General features: G+C 38.3%; 1 pseudogene; it reads left to right on the forward strand.

Moving 5' to 3' along the window:
• The first annotated feature begins 21,388 nt into the window (after positions 1-21,388).
• Positions 21,389-21,525, forward strand: LOC125158060 (uncharacterized; annotated as a pseudogene).
• The last annotated feature ends 720 nt before the right edge of the window (positions 21,526-22,245 follow it).

A 22,245-nucleotide genomic window follows, 5' to 3' on the forward strand; every position in this document is an offset into this window, starting at 1 on the left:
ATACTTAGGGAAGAGAGAAGAGATGGAAGGAAAGATGATGAAGATAAAATTCAAGGCACTCCTCCTCCAGGCCCTTAAATGAAAAGGAAATGTTTTAGCCACGCTTTGAAATAACAGAGGCTTTGCTGGCTAATTTGGGCAAAACAGGGAGTAGGACCATCTTCGAGGAAAAAGAAGGTGAAAAGAGTCTTGAAGCCTAAGTACATTTCAGAGCACCCAGTGCTGCTTGAGAGTGAATGTCAAGCAAGGGCTTCCGATTCTCTGGTTGGCAAATTTTCACTCCTGTCTCACTCTTTGACCATGTTTCCTAGCATTGGAATGTTCAGAGTCACATTGGCTGCTGTAATATGAATTAGAGCAATATATGACTGGCGCCATTTCTGATTCCCAGCTTAAACCTGTGCTTTTGCACCCAAGAGAAACAATGGATCCATAGACCAGAGTGTATTTTGCTACAAAAACATTCATCAGTGTTTGAGCCCCACCTCAGGATGTAACTTGAATCACACTGGAAAATTATGTATTGGAAAATATGTGTCTAATAAATCCAGTGTCATTCAGAGAAAGAAGACCTGTTATTAGGCTGAGGCACTGGCCCGCTATTCATTTTCCCGGTCAAGACCTCCAGGCATGGCAATTTAAAGTTTAGCTCTGAAACAAACAGCCCTCTCGCCTTGGAAACCTCTTTCTCCCCACTGTTGCTAGGTCCTCCAGCTCTGTGCAAGCACCGTGCGTAATAGCTTCTTGTGAGGAAATGACATTTAGAGCTCTCTCAATCTGTTAGCATAATACCCGCATTTAAAAAATCCTATGTTAGTGAGGCCCTCTCTTCCTTTAAGTCTAAATTTTTCTGCTTCGAAGTTTGAAAATATGTTCAAGGAGCAATTTAAAATTGACACTGGCATTTGTGTGGCGATTTTCTATTTAACAGTGTTGATTTTCCACGTTGAAAATGGCTTCTTTAATGAGCAAAATATAATATTAAAAAATAGCTGTGAATGAAGGGTTTTCTTGCCATAGCTCATTTCCCCAAAGCATTCCTTTCCAAGTAGGTTACTGTGGATGAAAGTAGATAATTATTTATTGAGTGGGCTGTTCTGCATTTTGGCTTTCTTTCTAGTGCCTGGCACATAGTAGATGCTCAATAAATAACTGCTTAATGTTTAAATGAATTAATCAGTGCCTGATGAATCAGACCTGCCTCGTTATTTTATACTGAACTCCAGATCAATATACCAGTGTTGTACTTTTTGGGGAAAAAAAACTTGATTATCTTGAAGGAATATTAACATTGCCATGTGTGTGCTTTTAATTTTTAAAATTATTTTATTGTGAAATTTTTCAAACATACTGCAAAGTTGAAAGAATTTTATGGTGATTATTTGCATACCATCACCTAGTTCCTCCCACTTATAGTTTACTGTATTTTACCACCTGTATCAAATCATCTTATCTGTTGATGTGTTAAAATTGAAAACATCTGTATGCTCCCTCCATGTCCTGCAGCATTCATGCTACCAATTAGAGTTAAGTATCTGCCTGAAGTTTTCCTTTTGATGTAAAATTTACATGCAATGAAATGCACAAATCTTAAGTGTACATCACTGAGGTTTTTTGTTTGTTTGTAATGTTTATTTACTTATTTTTAATTTTATTTTTTGTTTTTTAAAACTTACATCCAAATTAGTTAGCATAAAGTGAAACACTGATTTCAAGAGTAGATTCCTTAGTGCCCCTTACCCATTTAGCCCATCCCCCCTCCCACACCCCCTCCAGCAACCCTCAGTTTGTTCTCCATATTTATGAGTCTCTTTTGTTTTGTCCCCCTCCCTGTTTGTATATTGTTTTTGTTTCCCTTCCCTTATGTTCATCTGTTCTGTGTCTTAAAGTCCTCATATGAGTGAAGTCACATGATTTTTGTCTTTCTCTGACTGACTCATTTCACTTAGCATAATACCCTCCAGTTCCATCCACGTAGTTGCAAATGGCAATATTTCATTCTTTTTGATTGCCGAGTAATATTCCATTGTATGTATACCACATCTTCTTTATCCATTCATCCATCGATGGCCATTTGGGCTCTTTCCATACTTTGGCTATTGTGGATAGTGCTGCTATAAACATGGGGGTGCATGTGTCCCTTCAAAACAGCACACCTGTATCCTGTGGATAAATGCCTAGTAGTGCAATTGCTGGGTCATAGAGTAGTTCTAGTTTTAGTTTTTTGAGGAACCTCTATACTGTTTTCCAGAGTGGCTGCACCATCTTGCATTGCCACCAACAATGCAAAAGAGATCCTCTTTCTCCTCATCCTCGCCAACATCTGTTGTTGCCTGAGTTGTTAATGTTAGCCATTCTGACAGGTGTAAGGTGGTATCTCATTGTGGTTTTGGTTTGTATTTCCCTGATGATGAGTGATGTGGAGCATTTTTTCATGTGTCGGTTGGCCATCTGAATGTCTTCCTTGGAGAATTGTCTATTCATGTCTTTTGCCCATTTCTTCACTGGATTATTTGTTTTTTGGGTGTTGAGTGTAATAAGTTCTTTATAGATTTTGGATACTAACCCTTTATCTGAGATGTCATTTGCAAATATCTTCTCCCATTCTGTTGGTTGCCTTTAATTTTGCTGATTGTTTCCTTTGCTGTGCAGAAGCTTTTTATTTTGATGAGGTCCCAGTAGTTCATTTTTGCTTTTGCTTATCTTGCCTAAGAAGTTGCTGTGGGCAAGATCAAAGAGGTTTTTGCTTGCTTTCTCCTCGAGGATTTTGATGGCTTCCTGTCTTACCTTTAGGTCTTTCATCCATTTTGAGTTTATTTTTGTGTATGGTGTGGTGTATGAAGTGGTCCAGGTTCATTCTTCTGCATGTCTCTGTCCAGTTTTCCCAGCACCACTTGCTGAAGAGACTGTCTTTATCCCACTGGATATTCTTTCTTGCTTTGTCAAAGGTTAGTTGGCCATACGTTTGTGGGTCCATTTCTGGGTTCTCTATTCTGTTCCATTGATCTGAGTGTCTGTTCTTGTGCCACTACCATACTGTCTTGATGATTACAGCTTTGTAGTATAGCTTGAAGTCTGGGATTGTGATGCCTCCTGCTTTGTTTTTCTTTTTCAAGACTGCTTTGGCTATTCGGGGTCTTTTCTGGTTCCATACAAATTTTAGGATTATTTGAGAGAGAGAGGGAGAGTGAGAGTGAAGGAGGGACACAGGGAGAGAGAGGGAGACACAGAATCTGAAGCAGTCTCCAGGTTCTGAGCTGTCAGCACAGAGCCCCACGCGGGGCTTAAACCCCAAACCATAACCAACTGAGCCACCCAAGTGCCCCCATCCCTGAGTTTTGGATGCATTCAGACCCCCATCAAGGTATAGAACATTGTCATCACTCCAAAAAGTTCCTTCATGCCTCTTCCCAGGCAGACACCGTCCTCACCTAACACCCACCAGGAAACCACAGTCCTAATTATTTTCCCTATAGATAAGATTTGCCTCTTCTAGAGCTTTGTATAAATGGAATCATACAATATATATTCCTTTCTGTAAGGCTTCTTCCACTCGGCATGTCTTTGAGATGCGTGCATATTATAGAGTGTATTGGTAGCTCAATTCTTCTATTGCTGAGTTGTATTCCATTATATGAACATATCATAGTTTGCTTATACATTCCCTTATTGATGGACACTTGGACTCTTTCTACTTTCAACTATTAAAAATAAAGCCACTGTGAACATATGTGTATAAATCTTTCTGTGGACATGATTTTCATTTCTCTTTGGTAGTACCTAGGAGGAATTGCTGCATCATAGGGTTGGTATATGTTTAGTTTATAAGAAGCTGCCAGACCTTTTGCCCAATGGATTGAATCCTTTAAAGTCATACCAACAATATATGAGAGCTCTGATTGCCCCAAATCCTTGCCAACATTTGGTGCCTATTCAAATATCTTGCCCATTTAAAAAAAACTTTGTTTTGTTTTAAATTATTAAGTTTTAGTTCTTTATATATCCTGGATGCCAGTCCTTTGTCAGATAATATGTTTTCTAAAGCTTTAGGGCTTTTACTTTTATGTGTAGGTCTGGGATATATTGCAAATCAATATGTGTATGGTGTGAGGTGGAAGGCTGATGTTATTTTTTTTTCCCCTTTACATATGGATACCCATTTATTCCAGCAGCATTTGTTGAAAAGACTCTTCTTTTCCATTTGGATTCCTTTAGTGACATTATAAAAAATAAGATGACCATATAATTGGGGGTCAATTTCTGGGCGCTATTCAGTTCTGTTGATCTATTTGTCAGTCATTAGACCAGTACCACACTGTTTTAATGATTTTAGCATTGTAGTAAGTCATGAAATTAGGAAGTGTAAGTTCTTAACTTTGATCTTTATTTTCAAAGTTGTTTTGGCTATTCCACATCCCTTGATTTTTCATGTATTTCTATACTTACCTTGTCAATTTCTATAAAAACTCTGCTGAGAGTTTGATTGGAATTGCATTGTATCTCTATAGATTCATTTTGGGTGAACTGACATGTTAGTAATATGGAATGTTCTAATCTATGATATGATATATCTCAACATTTATTTAGATCCTCTTTGATTTCTCGCAGTGATCCTTTACATTTTAAAATGTAGAGACCCTAGAAGGCTTTTGTTAGATTTATTATGTTATGTTTTATGTTATAATTATGTTATATATATTATATATAACATGTTAGAATGACTTTGTAATTGTTGATGCTATAGATGGGATCCATTTTTAAATTTCATTTCCCAACTGTTTGTGACATTACTTGATTTTTTAAATTAACATATCTTGGGGCGCCTGGGTGGCGCAGTCGGTTAAGCGTCCGACTTCAGCCAGGTCACGATCTCGTGGTCCGTGAGTTCGAGCCCCGCGTCAGGCTCGGGGCTGATGGCTCGGAGCCTGGAGCCTGTTTCCGATTCTGTGTCTCCCTCTCTCTCTGCCCCTCCCCCGTTCATGCTCTGTCTCTCTCTGTCCCAAAAAATAAAATAAACGTTGAAAAAAAAAATTAAAAAAAAAATAAATTAACATATCTTGTGACTGCTAAATTCATTTATTAGTTCTAGCATTTATTTTGTGATTCTTTAAGCTTTTGTATGTAAATAGTTTTGTCATCAGCCAATATATTCCTTTTTAGTCTTTCTGCCTCTTATTTCTTTTAATTTTAATTTTCTGCCAGACTGAATTGCCTGAGACCTCCTGTACAATATTAAATAGAAGTGATGACAGCGGCAACCTTGCCTTTTCTTAGTATTACAGAAGAAACATTCAGACTTTCAGTATTAAATATGAAGTTAGCTGCAGGTTTTTAAAAGACGGTTTAAAAAAATTTTTTTTTTTAAAAAAATTTTTTTTAACGTTTATTTATTTTGAGAGACAGAGAGAGACAGAGCACAAGTGGGGGAGGGGCAGAGAGAGAATGAGGCCCAGAATCCAAAGCAGGCTCCAGGCTCTGAGCTGTCAGCACAGAGTCCAATGAGGGGCTCGAACCCACAAACCGTGAGATCATGACGTGAGCCAAAGTCAGACGCTTAACTGACTGAGCCACCGGGCGCCCCAAAAAGATGTTTTTTATCAAGTTGAATAAATTTCCTTTTATTCCTAGTTTGCTAAGGGTTTGTATGATGAGTGAGTGGATTATTTTTCTGCACCTAGTCAAATTATGGTATAGTTTTTCTCCTTTATTCTGTTAATATGGTAGATTGCTTTGACATTAAATGTTAAACAATCTTGCATTCCTGAGATAAACCCTACTTGGTCATCATGTATTATCATTTTGATATATTGTTGGATTCCATTTGCTAATATTTTGTTAAAGGTTATTTTTGCATCTATGTTCATGAAGGTTATTGGTCTATAAATATCTTTTTTGGGCTGCCTTTTTCATGTTTTAGAATTAAGATGATGCTGACCACACAAAATGAATTGGGCAGTATTATTTCATTCTTTATTTTCTAAGAGAGTTTTGGTAAGATTGGTGTGATCCCTTCTGTAAGTGTGATAGAATTTACAAGTGAAACCATCTGAGTTTGGAGTTTCCTTCTCAGAAAGCTGTTTAACTATGAATTTAATTTTTCTAATAAATACAGGAATATTATCTTTCACACCCTCAATCCAATCCATCAGCAAATCCTATTGGCTTGACCTTCAGAATATATCCAGAAACTCACTTCTTATCACCTCTTTGGCTACCACCTTCCACCAAGCATCTCTGGTCTCTTTCTGGATTATTGCAGTGACTGCTTTGCTGGATTTTTTGCTTCTGCCCTTGCTCCTGACAGTCTGTTCTCAATATAGCAGCTATTGTGCTGCTTAATGTTAAGTCAGATTGTGTCACTTCACAAAACCCACAGCCAGAGTAAAAGTCAAAATCCTTGCAGTAGCCTATAAGATTTCACATGGTCTGGCACTACGTTACCCCTGTCACCTCTCATTCTTCTACTCTCTCTCTCTCTCTCTCTCAGCTGCTCCTCTCCACACTGTCCTCTTTGCTGTTCCTTCAACATACCTTGAACATACCTTGCCCCATGGCCTTTGCACCTGTCTCCTCCCTCTTCCTCCCCTCCCCCACCTCAGCACATATTCTCCTTAAATATTCATAAGTCTTGTTCCCTCATCTCCTTTAGGTCTTTGTGCAAATGTCATCTTCTAAATGGAGCCATCCCTGACCACCTAATTTAAAATCCCCAGTGACCCCTGGAATTCCCTGTCCTTCTTTCCTTTTTTCTTGTTCTCTATACACTTATGACTTTCTAATGTACTATGACATTTACTTATCTTGTTTATTGTTTGTCCTTTCTATAAGGTCTATGAGAGCATAGATTTTTGCTTATTTTAGGTACCACTGTATCTGAGAATCTAAAACAGTGCCTGGTAAATAGAAGCTACTCAATACATATTTGTGTAAGGAATAAACTGTGCTCCTAGATTCACAACCTTGTCTAAATCATATGGTATTTTGGGGGCACATAGGTGGCTCAGTCGGTTAAGCATCCGACTTTGGCTCAGGTCATGATCTCGTGGTCCATGAGTTCAAGCCCTGCGTCAGGCTCTGTGCTGACAGCTCAGAGTCTGGAGCCTGCTTCGGATTCTGTGTCTCCCTCTCTCTCTGCCCTCACCTGCTCATGCTCTGTCTCTCAAAAAATGAGTAAAAATGTTAAAATTTTTTTTTAATTTTAAATCATATAGTATTTTCAAGAAAGGAAAGCTAATATGTCAAAGTGTTCCAAAACCAGCTCTAATGACAGTACCTTTTTCCTAATACTCTTAATCTTCATCATTTAAAAAAATAAGATTTTTTTTAAGTCTGGATCTTTTGTAAATAAATGATACCATAAAACAACAATTTTGTATCTTTGTTCAGCAACAGTGTCACAGAACTTATCCTCAGGAGCAGTGAATTATTTTATAATAGTTGATGGAATTGACAGGTGAGGTTGCTAAATGAAAATGCTATCAATCCCACAATCCTTTAACTGTGTTACAATATTTTAAAATATAGAACACCTTAATATGATTCTTATTCAGTAAAAATGTGTATAAGAAAGAGAGAAGCCCTGCTGTGAGTTTATGATGATTTGAATAAATGAAGTTTGCAAACATCAGTAGTTAAACTATCCCTTTGTTTGTGTGCCCCTGAAGTTTTCACACTCTGGGGTAAGGCCTAATGGTAAGATTTGAGAATTCATAGAAATATGTCTATGCCTGAAACATGGAAAAGGATGCTTGTGAAAGGAGAGGAAGGAAAGAAGACCACCACTTTTAGGAGGGATTGCATATATAGAGAAGTTGAGCTGAAATTGATTTCCTCAAAACTATTTATGCCCTTGTATCCCTTGGAAAGTCTTTGTATAACCCCAGCTTGAAGACTGCTGCTATTGTTTTAACTCCATTCTTCTGCAGTTTTGGCTCTCTTAAATCATTTTGGTAGGCATGGATTTTTTGGAGGGGAAAGGATATTTATGATATAGATTTTTTTTTCAACGCTTATTTATTTTTTTGGGGACAGAGAGAGACAGAGCATGAACGGGGGAGAGGCAGAGAGAGAGGGAGACACAGAATCGGAAACAGGCTCCAGGCTCTGAGCCATCAGCCCAGAGCCCGACGCGGGGCTCAAACTCACGGACCACGAGATCGTGACCTGGCTGAAGTCGGACGCTTAACCGACTGCGCCACCCAGGTGCCCCAAGATTTTTAATAACTGTAGGCTGGCCTAAGATTTTCTTTACATCTTCAATGATGAATATAGAGCCTGAGTTTAAGGATGCTTGTGATGTTATCCCACATGTGTGACTAGTCTCCACTGAGAGAGATGCGTTGTCATTCCTCACAGGGTCTTCTGTGGGCTACAGAGCCTTCATTGTGACTGGTGGAAAATTACAGCTTCTTCTAACTGCATTATAACCCACAGTATGTGGAAGCTCTTAAAGAATGTTATTGTAAGCTTCTAAATCAAATCTCTCACTTCTTTCTAAATTTCTTTGGAAATTTCCCATGTATACTTAAAAAGAGAATCATATTGTACTTGTCTTTGTAGCTGTGTTTTTCCTGTTAGACCAGAGTATTATCTATCTATTACTATATAACAATTACCCCAAAACTTATTAGCCTATAATGATAAAACTTTGTCACCCCATAGTTTCTGTGAGTCAGAAATTCAGGCATAGTTTAGCTGGATGGGTTTGGTTCAGGTTGTCTCATGAAGTTGCAGTTAAGACATGGGTTACCCTCATCTGAAGGCTTGACTGGGGTAGGAGAATTGATTGCCACAGTCATGCAAGGACTGTAGGAAGAAGGTCTCAGTTCCTTGTCAATTGTCAGCAAAAGGTCCTAGTTTTGCTTCATGTGAGACTCTTCATGGAGCTGCTTGAGTATCTACACAACATGGCTGCTCTCTTCCCCCAGAGTGGTTGATCAAAGGAAGAGAGTAAGGAGGAAATCACAATGCCTTTTATATCCTAAGCTCAGATGTCATAGACTGTCACTTCTACCATTCTATTCATTTGAAGCAAGTCACTAAATACAGGTTGCATTTAAGGGAAAAGGAATTAGTTTCTACCTTTTGAAAGAAGGAGTATCAGATAATTTGTGAACATATTTCAATGCCACTACAGCCATATATCTGGATCAAAAGTAGATTGCTCTTTTTCTTTGGCTAAGAAATTCCATGTTAGGTAAAGCCAGGATAAAAATACTGTTTCTGTTTTTCAAGGAGGCTCAGATACAATGAATGATAGACGTACTTACACAGTTAAAAAATGGTGGTCTGAGATTAGCTCAGATCTTCTGACTATGATAACTCCTACTGCTTGATAGTGGTTTTCATCAATTATGTCAATAAACACTTGAGAATAAGTCTTTCTGTTAATAACTCACCAGTACATTATTGAAAACTGCCCATGCAATAATGCATTGCATATTTCTTGTACTTATTTGAGCCTCATTAAAATATTTCATTGGTATGATATCCCCAGTAACTAAAGAAGAAACAGATTCCTATGAAAGATACCATTTCCATGGAAACTATTTTCAGTTGCTCAGATTATCTTTCAAAATACTTGGTGTGTTCATTGAAAATGACACATTGGAAAATAAAAATTTATTTTGTTTACTTTTAATGGCTTGAACTTTTGTGTATCAATCTACAGAGATTTTTCAATTAATAAGCTTGTAGCTGTGAGTTGGCAGAATGACAACATGTATACTCTTTGTGGTCTTTGGAACATCATTATTCTCTCCTCAAAGGTCAGAGATAGAGGTGCTGATAATTTGGGTCCTTGTTAGCAGAAAAGACAGGAAAACAACTGAAGTCATTATTTCTCAACTGTTTGCAAAATAGTTGAAATTTGATTTCAGAGACTCAATATTATAACAGATTTTTCTGTTTGTTTATAAACAGTAGTTGAACTTGGCTCTTGAAAAGCTCATACAACTTTTGAGTAGATAATACTCCTTGCATATTACTAGCAAATCAGTCCCTTTAAAAATAATGGCCTGCACATCAGTGCTGGATACACACTTGTACTGCATTGTCACACAGCTCACATTGCTTACAAGTTCGCTGAGCTGAAGGAAAGATTGATCATCGTTCTGGAAAAAGGCTGGAAGATGGTCCCAAGTTCTTGAAACCTGGTGATGCTGCTGCCATCGTTGATATGGTTCCTGGCAAGCCTGTGTGTGTTGAGAGCTTCTCTATCTTCCTCTGGGCCGTTTTGCTGTTCGTGACATGAGACAGACAGTTGCCTTGGGTGTCATCAAAGAAGGCAAGAAGGCAGCTGGAGCTGGCAAGGTCACCAAATCTGCCCAGAAATCTCAGAAGACTAAAAGAATATTATCCCCAGTACCTGCCACGCCAGCCTTAATCAGTGGTGGAAGAGCGGTGTCACAACTGTTTGTGTCAATTGGCCATTTAAGTTTAATAGTAAAAGACTGATTAATGATAATAATGCATCATAAAACCTTCAGAAGAAAAGGGAAATGTTTTGTGGACCATTTGTGTGTGTGTGTGCGTGTGTGTGTGTGTGTGTGTGTGTGTGTGTGGCAGTTTTAAGTTATTAGTTTTTAAAATCAATACTTTTTAATGGAAACAACTTGACCAAAAATCTGTCACAGAATTTTGAGACCCATTAAAACAAAAGTTTAATGAGAAAAAGAATAATGGCCTGGTAAGAACATCCTAAAACCACTCAATGAATGCTCCCACAGAAAGCTCCCCATAATTGTCACTGGTTGTTATAATGGCTCAACAAGAAAGTTATTCTGTTTTGTCATGCCACTGGTTCTTCATCCTAGACATATGACTACAAGCAGTATATTTTTGTGGCAAGTCCCCCAAATTATAACATTCTCAGCCAATCTTTTAAAATGAAAAATCCCTTCGGGAATAGGGGAAGCGCTTAGCAGAGGCACTTGTGTGAGGCACTTGATTGAACAAGAAAGTACAAGTATCTTTGTCTTTTGGTTTCTCTCCTAAGTTATCTATACTATGAGTCACCTCATGGTGTATTATAAAACGAGCATACCTGATCCTCAATTACGTTTCTATTGAAATATTACAACATGTTTGTCTTTAGCAGGGGGAGGATGCAACAATAACACATCATTTGCTGGTACTGACAGCTGTGTGGTCTTTGGGGAAGGCTGAGTTAGGGGAAAAAGAGAGGCAGGATCTTATTGTTGAGGTTGATAATTAGAATCGTGCTCTCTGCTCTCAGTGCAGTATCCGGGCACCCTGTGAGGCGGTAGGCTCACTCTCTCACTGGTCTCACTCCAAATTTGCTTTGTTAGGGGCAGAGCTAGTGGAATGAGGATCGGACATAGAATAAATAACCCAAGAGAGTCAGGAGTAGCAGCATTAGAAGGCAAGGGAGATAGGTTAGCCAGATTCGTTTCTGGGCTCCAGGTTTATACTGTGGCAATAGTCAGACTTGACCTTTTGGGAGGCAGGGAGTGTCTATTTATTGTTATTTTAAAATAACACTAGTTCTTGGGGCGCCTGGGTGGCTCAATCAGTTAAGCATCCAACTTCTGCTCAGGTCATGATCTGACTATTTGTGAGTTCGAGCCCCATGTCGGGCTCTATGCTGACAGCTCGGAGCCTGGAGCCTGCTTCCGATTCTGTGTCTCCCTCTCTCTCTGCCCCTCTCCCGCTCGTGCGCGTGCGCTCTCTCTCTCTCTCAAAAATAAAAAAATAAACATTAAAAGAATTAAAAAAGTAACACTGATTCTTGACAAAGTACAGATAAATACAAAGAAGGAAAACAAACAAAAAAGGTCATATTCTCACTGTTCAGAGAATGTACGTTAACACTGAAAACATACCAAACTTCACATATGTACACGTTTAGAAAATGTAGGTAAAAAAGAAAGATACAAACAAATAGCACAGACATCTTTTCTTGCTCACTTTCCCAGCCCATTTTTTTTTCCCCAAAGGTGACTGCTGTTAACAGTTTCTTAGTATCCCTTAAGAAAGAGTAAAAACCTATCTGGGATTGAAGGAGTGAAAAATCATCTCAGATTTTGGTGGGGGGAAAGGAAGTCCTTCTATCATTAAAACTAGGGAGATAGACACATAAATTCAGATGCAAAGTTACCAGAAAACATTCTTTCTCCAATGATTGTGCAGCAGCTGTAATATGCCGAAATGGCACCCCTTGTGAGTGGCTCCCGGTTTCTTACTGATGACAGCCCTCCAGCCCCACTTTTGCTACATCCATCTATTATCAAGAGACCCAATCCTGCTAAAGTCCCCTAACCTCAAGACAGCACTCAATCCCTAGTTGAGCTCCCCTTCTAACACTACTTCAGAAAAGTAACCAACCCAGAACTGATCACCACTCTCTTAAACCTTCCTTATAATCCTTCAGCGAGAACCCAAATCTTATAAAAGACGTTTCTCTCTTCCTTGTTGTTGAGCAGCACTCCGTGGTTCTCCCAGAGGACCCTCCCTCGCTACATCGAGCAAGACAATAAATCTAACCTTGTCATACTTCAAGTTTATCCTTGGTAGTCTTTGGCTGATTCGGCTTTAAGGTAACAAATTTTGTATTCATCTACCTGCTTTGTAATTTACAGAAGTGATTTGCTTTACACACTGAATTACACATGCCTTTTTGGTTTAATGATACATCTTGGAGGCCCATCTATATTACAACATAAAGGTCCACTCCTGCAAAGGATCCATAATAAGAATTACCATAATTTGTTTAAACTTAAGTCCCCTATTGACATGTACTTTGGATGTTCCTAGATTTTTACTATTGAAAAGAAGGTTGCAATTAACATCTTTACACACGTATTACTATACATTTGTGGTTGAACTACCTAGCATCTACTTCCAGCCTCTCCCTTCTCAATAGTACACAGCTTTTCTATCTGGGGAACACATCCCATCCTTATGTTTGGGGGTTGATGCTGATTGATTTAAATCATGTAGCAAAATCACAGGACGCCTAAGTGGCTCAGTCGGTTAAGCATCTGACTTCAGCTCAGGTCATGGTCTCACAGTTCTTGGGTTCAAGCCCCGTGTTGGGCTCTGTGCTGACGGCTCGGAGCCTGGAGCCTGCTTCCGATTCTATGTCTCCCTCTCTCTCTGCCCCTCCCCGGCTCACACTCTCTCTCGCTCTCTGAAAAATAAATAAACATAAAAAAATGAATAAATGTTAAAATATTAAAAAATAAATAAAATAAATCATGTAGCAAAATCAGAGGCCTTAATTCAGCCCTATTAGGCTAAACATGAGCATTGTTTCTTGGAACATTGACACTGAAGTGCTTTCTATATCCTGCAATATCTATATCCCCAAATGGGACTGCTAATCATTTAATGAACACTATGGAAAATATTGATTGGAGAAAACTAACCCTGGAAGTCAGAGGGGAGAGAGTATGATGTTGTTCGGCTGCTGGATCGCCCAACCTTGAAGTCCGCCTGTGGCAGATGCTATCAGTGCCCTGCCCGTATCCACTTGTCTTTACCACTTCAGCACACGCTGGCCTGATTTCTAACTGTCAGTACTAAACTCTTTGCCTCAGGGCTTTCTCTTACTGCTGGAGTCCCTTTTGCCATCCACTCAGCAGAATGGAAGGAATGTCCCTGAAGGGCAGCTCTCAACCAGTGACTCATTATGTACCTCACCCCCCCTAGGGTGGATTACCTCCAAGGCTTATGTTTTACACCGGCTCTCAAGGGTTCCTCCCTGGAATTAAACTCCAGTTGTCCACAGTGGAAATTAGCTTGATAATATACCCAGCATTGGCTCTCTTCTCACCTGTCTCACTTTTCTACCCTTTCCTTGGTGTTTCCTTCACATCCCCCAAACCAACCCAAACTATGAAACATCTTACACTCGAATTTTCCAAGTCTTTGAGCCAACAAACCTCCTTTATTGTTTAAGCCAGATTGCATTGATTTTGTGTTACTTTCTAGAAAAGCGTTCTTACAATACTTATCTTTTGTGGGCATATCCAAGGAGTCATTTTTTTTTTAAATATATGAAATTTATTGTCAAATTGGTTTCCATACAATACCCAGATGCCTGAGGAGTCATTTTTGTAGACATATCTGAGCAGTGAGTATGTGGGGACTAAAAGGTACACACATTTTTCATTTGGATAAATATTGTCCTCCAGAATGGTCGTATCAATTTGCAAAAGATTTGTCTCTTTAAAAAGTAACCCATGTTATAGTTACCCAGATGTTACCCTTTTCTTTGCAAAACTGCCCAAAGTTACTGAGCACTAAAGTGAGTTTGAATAACCTGAAGCTTTTAAGGATTGTTGTCACCTGTTCCAGAAACTGCCACCTAATCAATTATGCTTCACACATACCTGAGGATTTTCTATAGCAACCCTAAAGAGAAATAACATGTGTGGGGCAACCTGACTGGGTGGAGGCTGGTGGGGTGGGTGGTGAATGAATTCACCCAAGGTAGAACAAAGGAGATAGAAATTTACTGAATACACACAAGGGAGCACGGGTAGGACAGCACAGGAGAGACTGTCTGCCAAGAGACAGTGATGAGGGGCTATAATTATAGGGGGGGAGTGAGGGAGTATGGGAATGTACAGAGTTTTTCTGTTTTGGTACCTGTGCTTGGTTGTAAGTAGCCTATTGGTCAGTTAGGGCTTATGGATAGTTTGAAGTGGGTTGCCTGATGAGCCTGTTTGCATTCAGCCTGGTAGTCGATAGTCGCTGTGGGCCCTCTTTACCTTACCCAGGTTGCCTAAAAGCAGCCTCTACGCATCATTTTTCCTTTTTATGGAGTTTCTCATTTATTCACTATCACTGCAACTTTGTGTGAATTATCTTCCCATTAATAGCTTTGGTTTTACAGCTAGTCATCAATTGAACATTGTAGCAGTGTTGAATTAAACTATTGATTGATTTCACATGGGGTGAGCAAGTAACGTTATATAGCATCATCTTAAATTCTCTTGCAAGCCAAATGATTTCCCCACCCCTGGACATAGTAATGTCACCAGGAAAGATATGGATAGAAATATCTCTCCTTTTGAGATGTTGGGTTTCTTGGAGGATTTTGTTTACTAATCTAATATTAATCTAGTATTACTGATGATCTAAATGCCATCTTATATGAACAAACTTTTACAATATACATAATGTCTTTGAGCCAAAAGTAACTAGGCTTCAACCTTTTTGGTAACAAAAACTAAATCTGTTATGATCATAGATTAGTCTAGACCATTTGGGTTTCCATTTTAGAACACACCATGTTGGCACACCTGGGTGGCTCAGTCGGTTGAGCATCCTACTTCAGCCCAGGTCATCATCTCACTGTTCCCGAGTTCAAGCCCCACATCTGGCTTGCTGCTGTCAGTGCAGAGCCTGCTGCAGACTCTCTGTCCCCTTCTCTCTGCCCCTCCCCTGCTTGCTCTCTCTCTCTCTCTCTCTCTCAAAAATAAAAATAAATGTTAAAAGAAGAAGAAGAACACACCTCTAATTCAGCTGACTCTTAGAACTCTCAGAAAGGTGAACTAGTGTCCCCCCAACCTCCATCTTATCTGCCTCTTTAAAGTCTTCCTTTGCTGGGGCACCTGGGTGGCGCAGTCGGTTAAGCGTCCCACTCTTGATTTCAGCTCAGGTCATGATCTTGCCGTTTGTGAGTTTGAGCCCTGAGTCAGACTCTGCGCTGACAGTGTGGAGCCCGCTTGGGATCCTCTCTCTTTCTTTCTCTCTCTCTCCATCCCTCCCCCACTTGTGCACTCTCTCTCTCTTTCAAAATAAGTAAATAAAAGTAAAAAAAAAAAATAAAGTCTTCCTTTCCCAAAGTGAGATTTTGGCACACTTTATAGTAGAGATTTACCCTGCTCATCATCTTGCCTGTGAAATCGCATCGACAATTTCAGTGATTAAGGTTAAGGGTAGAAATAGAAATTTCAGCACCTATAATTTAGTAGTACCACAGAGAAAGAGACAAAAGATTTGTTTGATGGGCCAGAATATACTCTATTTTGGTTAAATGTTCTCTATGCACTTGAAGATAAATGTGTATTTTGCAATATTTTGAAATGTTGCATAAATGTTAACTAGGCATTTTGTTGATAGTGGTGTTCAAGTCTTCTGTATCCTTATTTGTTTTTTTGTCTATTTGTTCTTTCAATTATTGAGAAAAGACAAATCTCTGAGTATAATTATAGATTTGTCTATTTCTCCTTATACTTACATCAGTATTTTTCCAAATATTTATTTTTGAGGGAGCACAAGCAGGGGAGGGGCAGAGAGAGGGGAACAGAGGATCTGAAGCAGGGTCTGTGCTTTGAACTTGCGAACTGTGAGATCATGACCTAGGCTGAAGTCAGACACTTAATGGACTGAGCCACCCAGGTGCCCCTATTTGTATCAGTCTTTAATTCATGTAATAATTCTTTTATTAGGTGCATGCAAATTTAAGATTGTCATGTCCTCTTGCTGAATTGCGCTCTTTGTGAAATGACCCTGTACTCTTGTTAATATTTACTCTGAAATCTACTTTGCCTTATAATAATATAGCGGCTCCTGCTTTTTTTTTTTAGATCAGAATAACATGGTATATATTTTTCCATTTTTTTAAAGTTTGTTTATTTATTTTGAGAGAGAAAAAGTGAGAGGGAATTCCAAGCAAGCTTCATGCTGTCTGTGCAGGGCCTGACGCGGGGCTCAATCCCAGGAACCATGAGATCATGGTTTAAGCTGAAATCAAGAGTCAGATGCTTAATTGACTGAGCCACCCAGGCACCTCTCCATTTTTTTATTTTTAACCTACTTGTGTCTTTATATTTAAAGTACATTTCTTAAACGTAGCATATAGTTGGGTCTTTTTTTTTTCTTTTTAAAAAAAAAATTTTTTTTTAACGTTTATTTATTTTTGAGACAGAGAGAGACAAAGCATGAACGGGGGAGGGGAAGAGAGAGAGGGAGACACAGAATCGGAAACAGGCTCCAGGCCCCCAGCCATCAGCCCAGAGCCCAACGCGGGGCTCAAACTCACGGACCGTGAGACTGTGACCTGAGCTGAAGTCAGACGCTCAACCGACTGAGCCACCCAGGCGCCCCTCTTTTTTTTTTTCTTAATCCAATTTGATGATCTCCATTTTCATTGGGTGTTTAAATCATTTACATTTAATGTTTTATTAGTTATTTATTGCTGTAGAATAATACTGTCACAAACTTAGCAGCTTGAAACAACACACATTTATTATCTCGCTGTTTCTGTGAGTCTGAAATTCAGGCACAGCCTAGCTGAGTTTTCTACTTTCTACTTCAGTTTTCTACACAAGGTTGCAATTGAAGTATTGGGCAGGGTTGAGGTCTCATCTGAGGCTCAAACAAAAAAGAATCCGTTTCTAAACTAATGTGATGAGAGTATTCAGTTCTTTGCATGCTGTCAGGATGAAGGCTACTTTCAATTACTTGCCACATGGACTTCTTCATATGATGACTTCCTTCATCAAGGCTAACAAAGGAAACTGTTAATAGAGTCTGCTTGCAAGATGGAAGTTCCAGTCTTATATAACAATCGTGATGGTAACATCTCATATTCTGTTGGTTAGAAACAAGTCACAGGTTCCATCTACACTCAAGAGGAGGGCATAAATACAAGGAGACAGGGATAATTGGGGGCCATCTTAGAGTCTTTCCTCCACATATGTGATGATAGATATGGCTGTACTTATATCTACCATCTTTCTATTTTTACCATCTTTTATTTGCTCCTTTTTTCTCCTTTTCTCTCATATTTTGGATTCGTTGAGTAATTTTTATGATTCCATTTTATCTGTTTTGTGGCTTTTTATCTTATTTATATTATAAAGTATTATAAATAACACAAAAAGTTACCCACACGAGTAATACAAAATATTACCCCAGTCTGCTTTCAAGTGATCTTGTACTACTTCCTATATAGTATAAAGATCTTACCACAACTTACCATTTCTCCCCTTCTGACTCTTGTGCTATCATTTTCATATATTTTACTTCTACATATAATATGAACCTCAAATACATTTTTTATATTCTTGCTTTAAATGGCTGATTATCTTATAAAGAGACTTACATAATGACAAAAATTTCTTTTAATTTACCCATATGGTTACCATTTCCAGTACTCTGTTTTTGTGTAGATCAAGATTTTCATCATAATCATTTTTCTTATTTACTATTTCATATATATAAGGCCTGCTTACAATGAATTATTTCGTCTTTTGAATGCTGAAAACAATATTTTGCCTCCATTAAAAAAAATTTTTTTTAACGTTTATTTATGAGAGTGAGATAGAGTCGAGTAGGGGAAGGGCAGAGAGATGGAGACACAGAATCTGAAGCAGGCTCCAGGCTCTGGACTGTCAGCACACAGCCCAATGTGGGGCTCAAACCTACAAACCGTGAGATCATGACCTGAGCTGAAGTCGGACGCTTAACTGACTAAGTCACCCAGGTGCTCCCTCCATTTTTTTAAAAAGATATTTTTGCTGGGTATAGAATTCTAGGTTGACAGTTTTTTCTTTTGGTACTTCAGAGATATCATTTCACTGTCCTTCAGCTTGCATTGTTTATGAAAAGAAATCTGTTATCATTGTTATCTTTCTTCTCCCATACTTACTATGTATTTTTTCCACTGGCGGCTTTTAATATTTTCTCCTTATCACTGGCTTTTAAATTTTTGATTATAAGTGTCATATGTGGTTTTCTTCATGTTTTTGCACTTGAGGATTTGTTTAGCTTCTTGAATCTGTGGGCGTAAAGTCTTCATCAGATTTGAAAATTTTTGTCCATATTTCTTCAAATATATTTTTTGTCTTCTGCATTCCCCTTCTCTTTTTACATATATATATATTTGTCCATTTGAAGTTGTTTCACAGACCATTGATTCTATTTCCCCCCCACACACACACACTCCCAACTCTGGATGTTTCATTTTGAATTGTTCCTATTAGTAAGTATTTAAGTTTACTAATATTTTCTTCTGCAGTAGCTAACGTGGCTACTTAATTAATTCCAATTAATTCCATCAAGTGTATGTTTCATCTCAGACAGTATAATTTTAATCTTTAGGGATTTGAACTGGGTCTTTTTCAAATCTTCCATGTGTCTATTTAATATGTTCGGTCTTTCCTCTATATTTTGAATATATGGAATCCAGTTATAATTTTTTCCTTGTGTTTGTGTTACTTCTGCATGAGTTTTAATTCATTGAATTTTTTCTAATTTTGGGTCATTTTCCTGCTTCTTTGCTATTGTCTTATAGGGTGCCATATATTTTTGGATTACTGTAAATATTCTTGAGCTTTGTTCTGGGAGGCAGTTAAGTTACTTGGAAACAGTTTTATACTTTTGAGTATTGATTTTTGAGTGTTGTTAGGTGAGATCAGAGCATTAAGTAGTCTAGGGTTATTTCTCCCCTACTACTGAGACAAAACCCTTTTCAGTATTCTACCCACTTCCCTATGAATTTCAAGTTTTCCATCCAGCCTGGTAGGAATGAGCACTATTCCTGGTCCTGTGAGTTCTTCAGAGATTTATCCCTTTAAACTTCTCTAGAGTTCCTTTCCTCATGTGCATGTACTGATCTATACTCAGCTGAATAGTCAGAGGGGACCCTCTGCAGATCTCCAGAGTTCTCTTTCTATGTAGCCTTTTCTTCTCTGATAACTTACTGCCTTGGCTTCCCTGGATCCCAGCTCTCTGTTCTAAATTTGGGTGCCTGTCAGGACTGTTCTGGGTTTTTTCCTTCCTGCAGTAAGCTTGAGCAATCATAGGGTGCATCTCATTTGCTTATTTGTGTATCTTCTGGAGATCATTGTCTTTTGTTACCTGATATTAATGTCATAAAAAACATTTTTTATACCTTATCTCCATTTTTTGGGTGTATCTGTCAAGAAATTAAATCTGGCACCTATTATTCTGTCTTAGCTGGAAATGGACATATCATCTAAGTCCCCTTTCATTTTTAATCCTCTACATGCAATCAGTAGTCAATTAATAGTTGAGCTAACATTTATATATGTCTTATATTCTTTTAAAAAAAGATGTAAGTCTGTTTTAGGTTGGATACTTCAAGTGTAGACCCTGAGATGTAGACTTTTTTTTTTTTTTTTTTGCAAATACCTTATTGAGGAAGTTTTCTCAGAAGGGAATTGAGGGGAGCAGTACAGGACAAGAGAAGGAGTCAAGCAGGGTTGTGATATCAGCTGGAGACTATCTCATTCTGATCCTTTGGGGAGTTCTAGAGCACAGATTGTATCACAAAGTTGGTTCCATCTTTAGGTGAATGTGGGAATGGGAGGACTTTTGTACATCCTTGTCTCTAAGTTAATGAGAATAAGCTGCTTCTTGCAGGAAATGACTTCCCCAGTGACACAGCTCCCAATCAAGCAATGACTGTATTTTTTAAGGAAGGAGGCAGCTGCAAGCTATTAATAACCAACATTCACAGTGTGTATGGGTTGGATATATGGACTGAGTAAAGGGATCTGGGAAGAACAACAGCAACATTCCCTATATTGTTTTAGGAGTCTTTATCTCCAAAATGCCTTGTACTCAGTAAGCATTCTATATGTTAGTACCTTAATGTATAGAACTACAGCAATAGCACATTTCCAAGGAATAAGTTATTTCATATGGGTCAATTTTTTTAGAGATTAAAGATTGTACTTTTAAAAACTTCTTGATGAGAATGTTTCTAAAATATATCATATATTTTCCTTACATCACACAGAAGATAGTGAGATCAAAATGGTCTTTCCATGTTGACTCAGGGTGATAATTTAGGAACCTTAAACACTTTGCAGGGGTGCAAGTTAGTTGGATCTTCCTTTCTAAATCTTTAGGTGAATTTTATGAGCTACTGTACAAGGCAGTATGCTGGGCTGTCAGATATCAGCTGTCATTACCCGTAATAGTACACTGGGTTCTTGAAGGTTTCTTCAACTTCACATCTCTGAGGACTGAGAAGTCTGATGATCAAAGATGTCAAGTTTGTGAGAAAATAAGGTGTGGATTACATCCTGAGGATTTCTCCTAGAATGGATTACAGGGCTTTAGTTCTTTGGCAATTGACAGATTGTATGATGTATGAGGTGTTAAAGCATGCTCATGCTTGCTTCTCATTCGTAGCCCTGCCCTGTAGACTGGGGCTTTCTAAACTTCAACATCTGTGGGAACCCTGTAATCAGAGTCCATCCATGGTTCAATTGATGATTGACTTTTCAAATGAGAGAGTTGATTTGACAAATTTCATTCATATGGGCATTAAGGAATTGAAAAGACAAAATTTGCTTTTACTAGTTTTCTGACTTGGAACTTTTAGAAGTCATTTGTTGCTTTTATAGTCTGATGTTAAGGAATGTTTTAAAGTAGGTGAAGAGTTCCTTCTTGGCCTTTAGGCTAAGGTCAAGTGTAGCATCTGTTCTTATCAGTTTAAAGTAGGTGAAGAATTAAAATGGAGTGTAAGAAAAGGAGATTGAGTTTGCAATTCAGTATTTCATGGTCTCTAGAAACTTTGTTCTTTTTTCCAAAATGGCAGTGAATTTAGTGGTGCATTTCGTGTGGTAACAAGGGTTTATTTATGTATCTGCCCTAAATTGAAGCTGAAAATATAAAGTGTCCTGATCCCTGGAGCTGTTCTTCTTTGTGATGTCCTTACTACTCAGGAACTGAATGAAGGGTGAGCAGTGCAGTCCATTGGATTTGGCACAGTGATATGCTAGAGAAAGCGCCATGAGAGCCAGTTGTATATATCTCTTTCCTATTCCACCTGTAGTGATGTCTCACTCATAGCTTCAAATTAGCCATGGTGGGAATATTTATAACATGGAAAGTGGCAAACACTATAAACAGGGTTTTTTCTTTTTGTTTTTTTTCCCAGAGAGCCAACATTTTTAAGGTTTACTGGCATACCACTGCTCTCTAGACCATTGGCCTTAGCATAAGCCACTAATTAATGCTTTATTAAGGCAACTTTTAAAAAATGGACATACAATGACCAATAAATTATATTAGTTTCAAGTGTACAATGTAATGAATTGTTATTTGTACTTATTGCAAAATAATCGACAGAATAAGTCTAGTTAACATCTATCACCATACATAGTTACAGTTTTTTTCTCGTGATGAGAATTTTTAAGATTTACTCTCTTAACAACCTTCAAATATGCAAAACAGCATTATTAATTATAGTCACCATGCTGTACATTACATCCCTATGGGTTATTTATTTTATAA

Source organism: Prionailurus viverrinus, chromosome X, assembly GCF_022837055.1.
Source record: "Prionailurus viverrinus isolate Anna chromosome X, UM_Priviv_1.0, whole genome shotgun sequence".
In the NCBI taxonomy this organism is placed as follows: Eukaryota; Metazoa; Chordata; class Mammalia; order Carnivora; family Felidae; genus Prionailurus; species Prionailurus viverrinus.